The 8,923-nt window shown below is 42.4% G+C and overlaps 1 protein-coding gene across 2 annotated transcripts in view; it reads left to right on the forward strand.

Moving 5' to 3' along the window:
* Positions 1-8,923, forward strand: part of UST (uronyl 2-sulfotransferase) — a 405,014-nt gene that overhangs the window by 45,974 nt on the left and 350,117 nt on the right. The window lies entirely within an intron of this gene.

The following is an 8,923-nucleotide window of genomic DNA, read 5'->3' on the forward strand; positions in this document are numbered from 1 at the left end:
TCCTATTTATACGATACAAATAACTTTATTAACAAGTGAATGACACACACATGTAAAACTTTTAAAATTGTATGGGAATATACACATAACCATACAATAATGCATATCAGAGAGTCACTTTCACTTCATACTTGTTTCTTATATTTATAATACTAATGGCACATCACATTACAAGGGGTAACCTGCTTCACAGTCAGTTATTGCTGGATAGCGAAGAGACAAGTTACTCATGGGGGAATACACTTAAATCGCTCCGTGTGTTCAGGCCCAATGGACCTAGTGCGTCTTTACGGAGAAATAATTCTGTTTCCTTTTGTAACAATAATTTTTGTTTATCACCCCCTCTTGGTGGTAAGTGTTGTACAAATAAACCTATGAATTTCAACTGTTCTTTTTTTATTCTCTGCAACTGTATTTATGGACCTAAAATGTTTTTATTCTGATATGTAAGGGTCTTATTGTCTTCCCGATGTAATATTTTTTGCAACTGCATATCAAAGCATTAACGACAAAACTCTTTTTACAAGTAATAAAATTGTTGATTTTTATAATATATGTACCTAGTTGGATTTCTTTTTGATTACATAACATGTGACTTATATTGCATTGTCCGCAATAAAAATGACCTGACGGCCGTTGTTTTGTAACCAGTTTGATTTTAGACTCTCATCTTCTTTTTCTAATCTATTTTTTACCAGATGTAACACTAACGCTTCAGAAGACAGGAACACCGGTGGATGTGGATCCGCTGGGCCTGTGTGGCAGGTGACTCGGATTGTACCAGGGAGCGGAGTCTAAGGTGCCACTGGTTTTCACCAGAGCCCGCCACAAAGCGGGATGGACTTGCTGCGGCAGGCGGCACCCAGGTCACCAGAGCCCGCCACAAAGTGGGATGGACTTGCTGTGGCAGGCGGCATCCAGGTCGCTACCCCTGGCATAGCTCGACCACACAGGCGGCTGAGTAGATGCGTGGCACAGGAGGCATACGGCAGCTCATAGTCTGGATAGCAGAAGGTCAGGGCAGGCGGCACAGTAGTGTAGTCAAGACGTAGCAGGAGTTCAATAGGAAAGCGCAGAGGAGCAAGGTCAAAGTCAGAAAGCAAGGGATCAGATACATGGCAAGGCAATACTGAGGAACGCTTTCTCTAAGGCACAAGGCAACAAAGTTCCGGCAGGGGAGTGGGGAGGAATTTATAAATGAGCCACAGGTGAATTACACTAATGAGCGTACTGACCCTTTAAATCTTAAAGCTCCGGTGCGCGCGCGCTCTAGGGGATGGGGACACGCGCGCCAGAGTAGAGAGGCAGAGGAGGAGGCAGGAGAAACACCTGGAGAGTGACGGACTGGAGCTCACATGTGGACGCGTCCCGCGATGCGAGTCCCAGCCCCGTCAGCAGCAGGTAAGGGGACCATGCACTCACGGCGTGTGCGGCCAGAGCGCATAACGTAACACCAGAATGCCCTTTTTAAGTTTTTAGTTCTTCTGAATGATACTAATGGTTTTGTGTGTGTGTATATAGTGTCTTTTAGTAGCTCATCAGTGTGTAAAATATGCCAATTTATAAAAATTGTGGTCCGAATAAATTTCTCCATGGGACTAAATTCGAACGAGAACGAAAAAATCTTTTGGTTATTGGTGCCGGTTTTCTTGCGTTGTTTTGTGTAGCATTTGATAGCATCGGATGGCTAGTGCTCTATCATAAGCCTCTTTTAGTAATTGTGGTGGATAACCTCTGTCTTTTAGTCTCTGACAATTCTTTGGCCTGTTGTTTGAATGTACTTTCACTAGTGTTAATCCTACGTAACTGCACCATCTGGCCGTAGGGTAAAGATTTTTTCACATGATAAGGATGAATAACAGAGAATTGGTTGTGGAAGGTTTGCCCCTCAATGTTTAGTTGGTCATCCGGTATTTAGAGTTTTACATCTAAAAATTCAATGCTGGTTTCACTGTATACGCTGGTGAAGTGCATATTAGCTGTGTTATTCATGTATTGCACATAACTCATTGAACCTATCTTGTGTTTTTGACCAAAATACCAAAATATCGTCTACATAATGTACATATAAGGCCAGATGTTGCTTAAAGGGGTTGGACATAGAAAAAAATTATATCATCTTCCAGGGACCCCAAAAATTATTTAGCAAAAGTGGGGACAACATTGGTCCCCATCGTAGTCCCATCTGTCTGCATGTACCAGTCCCCGAAAAATTGGAACACATTGTGACCCAGCACAAACTGAAACAATTAACATATATACTCAATGAAATGCTCTTCATAAGTCTGTAGCATTACCCTTAGATTGAGGGTCAGGGTATATAAGTCATTTTACATCACGCTGTACACATTCCAAAAATGTATGAATACTTGATCCCGCGGACAAAGGGGGGTTAAATATAGATGGCACTCCCCCCAATAAAGGAGAACATTCCTCTATACCCTGTGCATTGCTGTCAGGGATAACCAGCAATTATTGTAGCAACTCCCTATCACTCTCACTGAAATTGGGGTTTAAGCAAAAACCTAAGGCTCCCGTGGTGATCTGTTTTTCACCCAATAATTTATCCTATACTCCCCTGTTAGACTTCTCATTCGAATTTAGTCCCATGGAGAAAGTTATTCGGACGTCAATTTAAAAAAATTGGCATATTTTACACAATGATGAGCTACTAAAAGACATTATACACACAAAACCGTTAGTATCATTCAGAAGAACTAAAAACTTAAGGGACATTCTGGTAAAAATAGATTTGAAAAAAAAAAGATGAGTCTAAAATCAAACTGGTTACCAAAACAACTGCCATCAGGTTATTTTAAATGCGGACAATGCAATATATGTCACATGTAATCAAAAAGAAATCCAACTAGGTACATATATTATAAAAATCAACAATTTTATTACTTCTAAAAAGAGTTTTATCGTTTATGCTTTGATATGCAGTTGCAAAAAATATATTACATCGGAAAGACAATAAGACCCTTACATATCAGAATAAAAGAACACTTTAGGTCCATGATTACAGGTGCGGGATGTCCTAGATTATTAGAACACATGAACAGCGCCCATGAGAATAAAAAAGAACACTTGAAATTCATAGGTTTATTTGTACAACACTTACCACCAAGAGGAGGTGATAAACAAAAATTATTGTTACAAAAGGAAACAGAATTCATTCTCCGTACAGACACACTAGGTCCATTGGGCCTGAACACACGGAGCGATTTAAATGTATTTCCCCCCTGAGTAACTTGTCTCTTCGCTATCCAGCAATAACTGACTGTGAAGCAGGTTACCCCTTGTAATGTGATGTGCCATTAGTATTATAAATATAAGAAACAAGTATGAAGTGAAAGTGACTCTCTGATATGCATTATTGTATGGTTATGTGTATATTCCCATACAATTTTAAAAGTTTTACATGTGTGTCATTCACTTGTTAATAAAGTTATTTGTATCGTATAAATAGGAAGGGGAGTGAAAGGTAGTTAGATCATTGATTAAGCTCTGGTGTGTGAAACGATTCGTCGACCAGGCTGTTGTAATACCTGCATTTTGTTTTTTTTGTTTATTTCTCCTGACCCTGGCGTACGCCACAAGGCGTTTACCTGTGCTGCTTAGCAGTGTGTGTTTCCTTGCTGGCTTGGGGAGTTTAGTTTTTTCTACCTATAGAAGTCTATGGGAAGAAAAACACTACCATTTTTTTTTCAAAGCCACACACAGATCATTCTGCAATATAGAAGATCTTCCACTGAGCCTACAAATTCTACTAATAAAAGAGAAAAGAGTGAGAAAAGGTAAAAGAAAGAGTCGTGTGTATTTCAGTTTTCCCTACTGACTCCTAGTATAGGTTTTTAGCCCCCCCCACCACAAAAAACAAAACACCAAGCGGTGAGTGTCTGTTTTCATCCTTATATATACTTTACAAATAATTGCATAATCTGTAGGGATTTGAAGAGCGGTGTCGATCTATCATTATACATTTGACGTGAACAGAGTACACATCACTCAGCCAGCAGTAATTACTCTGTTGAGGGACTCGGCTGGCCACAGTACATGGTGGAGTCTTACTGTGTATGCTCCCTCAATAAACTAGACTTCCTTAGCTTGATGGACCTGATGTCAGCAATGATGTCTCGTTTGTTGATACTTCCAGCAGCTCAACTACATGTCATTGGAAGAACATGAAATGCATTCGGCCAGGGACACTTATCCGGCTCAGCAATTAAAAAATAAACTCACTGTACATAATGAAAGAGCATGGCATATAAGACCAGTCAACCCTTTTTAGGCTCAGTATCAGGGTATATTTATTTGACTTCACACCTCAAGCCTGAGTCAATAGAATTGTCAATTGCAATTTAGAGAATCCATATTCTGGCCTTAAAAATATATTTTCCCCAATGTGTTTTTAAAAGTCTCCCATATAGTGTCTGCACTCTTGTTTTTTAGGATATTTTCCCAATTTACAGCATAAAGGACCTAGAGGACCTCTCTGAGTTGATCCTAAAGTTCATTGTTTTTGTGGCTCCTCTGAGTTTACTTTATTGAAGGTCAAATTATAATTTATTATCACAAAGTTCAGAGAATCAATGGACGCACTCACATGAAGTTCTTGCTAGCAGAAATCTTTATTCACATGCAGTAAAATGTACAGTGGGTAGATGCAGAGGAGCAGCCTCCCCCACTGTGAGGCTGCTCCTCTGCATCTACCCGCTGTACATTTTACTGCATGTGAATAAAGGTTTCTGCTAGCAAGAACTTCATGTGAGTGCGTCCATTCATTCTCTGAACTTTGTGCTATTGCTTATCTCTTATTTTTTGTGCCATGAGCTGTGCCACTTTTGCATATATATGACTTTATGATCACTTTTAATTTTTTCAAGTTTTTTCTGGGACGGGATGTGACCAAAAAATCAACAATTTTGGCGTTTGGATTTTTTTTTGCATTTACACCTTTTACGGCGCAGCATCAGGTACATCATAATTTAATGGTTCGGACAATTACGCATGTGGCAATACCAAATATGCTCATTATTTTAAGAAAAGAAAAATGAGAAAGGGGGGGGGGGTGCTTTGAACTTTCATTACTTTTTGTTTCTTTACACTTTTTTTGCCCCCCATGGGGGCTATCATTAGATGGCTTACATGATGGCTATTGCATTACATTGATCTATGTTTTTGGCGCTCGATTGCTAAGCGCTACTCCGCCCCTAGACATCTTATCACCTATCCAAAGGATAGGGGATAAGATGTCAGATCGCCGCGGTCCCGCTGCTGGGGACCCCTGGGATTCGCTCTGCACGTAATGATGGGCAGTACAGGGGCCGGAGCATCGTTACATCACGGCTCCGCCCCTCGTGACGTCACAGCCCGCCCCTTTCAATACAAGTCTATGGGAGGGGGCGTGGCGGTCGCCACGCCCCCTCCCATAGACTTGCATTAAGGGGACGGGCCGTGATGTCACAAGGGGCGGCACCATGACGTCACGCTGCTCCGTCCCCCGTATCGCCCGTCATTACGCACAGAGCGAACTCGCTCTGTGCTGTAATGATAGCGCGGTGCCGCAGCGGGGATCCCGGGGGTCCCCAGCAGCGGGACCGCGGCGATCTGACATCTTATCCCCTATCCTTTGGATAGGGGATAAGATGTCTAGGGGTGGAGTACCCCTTTAAGGCTACCTTCGGCAGCCCTTAGCAACCGAGCGCCGAAAACGTAGATCAATGTAATGCAATAGCCATCATGTAAGCCATCTAATGATAGCCCCCTATGGTCCTCTTTACCATGGCTCCAAGGGATCATGCTGTATCAGTACCATCATCTCTCTCCTGATGATCTTGGTCAGAAGAAATGCATCGAGATAATTTTCATTATGATGCATCTTAAACTTGAGTCTCTGTTTTCTGTCTGGTGGCTTCATTATCACTACATATTAATTACCCTTAGGGTGGGTTCACACTACCTTTTCTCCCATATGGGAGCGCATACGGCAGGGGGGAGCTAAAACCTCGTGCTCCCGTATGCCTTCGTATGCGCTCCCGTATGTCATTCATTTCAATGAGCCGACCGGAGTGAAACGTTCGGTCCGGTCGGCTCATTTTTGCGCCGTATGTGCTTTTACAACCGGACCTAAAACTGTGGTCAACCACGGTTTGCGCAAAAATGAGCCGACCGGACCGAACGTTTCACTCCGGTCGGCTCATTGAAATGAATGACATACGGGAGCACATACGAAGGCATACGGGAGCGCGAGGTTTTAGCTCCCCCCTGCCGTATGCGCTCCCGTATGGGAGAAAACGTAGTGTGAACCCAGCCTTATCTTGGTTTCTGTCCCTCTGTATTCTGTTTGTCCCCTATTAGTTACCAGTATAATTGCAGACCCCCTATACTGTTATATAGCTACCAATGGTGCTTAGCCACATATCTGCAGTATATTTGTAACTATGTTTGTAAATAATGTTATAACTAGCATCAGTGTCAAGAAGTGAGGCATGCTTATTTAATTCCGGGATATAGTGTCACAGCTGGTACATAGTATTACTGATATATGTTTACATTTTTGCATCATATGACACTTGATCACCCATTTTGTACTATTGTATCAACATATTTTATCCTAATGTGGGGTCACTGTATTTATTACTATAGTGCATACATACCTGCCATTCTGTTGTGTTGGGGGTTAATCTATCTATTTATCCATTGGTTAACCTAGACTTTGGTTATTTAGTAGCTATTATCTCTGGGCATCCTGTCTATTAATTTTAGGTCTTCCAAGTGTATGTAGTATAGGGGTTTGGACAAGTAGGGAGGTAGTATATCTTACTAGTTAGTGAGTTAGCCTATTATAGGGCTAGAATAGTAGTGTAGGATAGGTTCCTGTGCAAGACCATCCTTATTAGAATTACTATTCCGCCTAGGTTTAGGGCCTAGAGTAGTCTCTATCCTAGGGACTAATAGTTTCACATCCCTCCCCCAATTGTCCCTTTCTGTGACACCAATCAATCACTGGATAGGGCAGACTAGTTATCACCAGATATCTGAGTTGTGTTAGTATGATATATTACTGTGTAATTTTCTTATCAGTGGTAATATCTTGGTTTTTGGAAGTGTTCTTCCTCTGGTGTTGATCTTTTGTGTGCACTGCTCCGTTTGAGCATGTTTTATTTTTTTAAGTGCATGCTTCTTTTAATAGGCTTTAATAAAAGTTATGTTTTAGTCTACCCTCTGTGACCTGTCTACTCCAGCCCCTCCTAGTAATCTGTCCACCCAATCCGTCATGTGCCGAACATGAGCGCCAGGAAGACAACACACTGTTCGACAATCCTGGTCTTTGTGACAGATCGTCCTGTCTGTCCCCCTAATAATAGAGTCCCCCAATACCAGCACCTGTCTGGAGTGCCCTGCGCTCCTCCTTCCTTACTGGAGCAGACCATTCCCCTGGTGGTCAGAGGCAGAGGCAGTATCGTGCTTCAGTACTGCTTGCTATGAAATGGCATCACCCTCATCTGCCAACCGGGCAAACTTGTTGGGTTGTGCCAGTTAAGGACTATCCTTCCTGACACATTTCCCCCTGACACTTTTTCTAACTGTAACCCAGCTAGCTGCCTGACTGTCCTGCACCTCCATTCCGCTATCCGCCCCCACCTCAGTTTTTCTTTTTTTATGGCTATAGAAATAGGGGGGGGGGGGGGGGAAGCTACCACAGCACATTTGCCCAGATTTATTGGTCTGCCTGAAACCAAAACCAGACCGTTTAGGTTTCAGGCAGACCAATAAATCTGGGCAAATGTGTAGCCATTAAAAAAAATAAAAAAAAGCGCATTGGCATCTTGGCTACAGGGATTTGTTCAGCCCTGTCTGTGTAAACCCAGTCAATGGGCTCATGCATGCAGGACTTAGTATGAAGCTGCAGGGCCTCCATGTGATGTTATTGTAGCTTTGTGTATTCTCCAATAGAAGCAATGCTTTTAGGATACAATATCTTTAACATGGAGTCAGATGGCACCTGGCTCAACACAGAGGAAAAAGCTCTTTGTTCTTTAGACCTATACTGTTGTGGTTTAGTGATTGGCCATGTGACTTAACCCCTTAAAGGGAACCCGTCATTAAGTTTTACCATATATAACGAGTGGCAACACGTAATAGAGGTTAATATAATGTGTCCTACCATGTTTGGATGTCTGCTGGCACGTCTGTAAATGTGGCAAAAACAACTTTAATAACTGTCACATGCAGTATGTAAATGAGACTTAAGTAGTCACCAGGCATGCTCAAGTAGTCACCAGGCATGCGGCCTGCTGAAGAAGTCACGGCTTCCCACGCTGTACTCATGCTGATTCAGGCTCTAATCACTCCTATTTAGACATGATTGACAGCCTACCTCTGAGAAATGACAGCAGACCCTGACTGAGCTGCTCAATCATACCTAGATAGGTATCATTTGAGCCTGAATAGACATGATTACTGCTCCGGTAGCCATGACTACTTTAGCAGCCGCACGACCGATTGAGCCTCATTTACATACAGCATGTGACCTTTTATAAAAGTTGTTTACTTCACATTTATAGATGTACCAGCAGACATCCAGACATGGCAGAACACGTGATATTAACCTCTATTATGTGTTGCCACTGATTATATAAGGTAAAACTAGTGATTGGTTCCCTTTAAGGACATTGTGGTGCCCTGGTACTTAACGCTCTAGGACATACATTTATGGTCTGAGCGACATTCCCACCATTTAGCGTGCACCATAGGTGTTCCTGCTTCATAGACAGGAAGTGACTGCTGCCATCTGTCATTAACACTTTAAAGGCCGCAATAACTGCCCCCCCCCCCCCCCCGATCACACCACACTAGATTAAATCCAGTCAATTTAAACACCCGCCAGAGGTATGCTCACCTTCTCTGTGCAGATACC

Source organism: Hyla sarda, chromosome 3, assembly GCF_029499605.1.
Source record: "Hyla sarda isolate aHylSar1 chromosome 3, aHylSar1.hap1, whole genome shotgun sequence".
In the NCBI taxonomy this organism is placed as follows: domain Eukaryota; kingdom Metazoa; phylum Chordata; class Amphibia; order Anura; family Hylidae; genus Hyla; species Hyla sarda.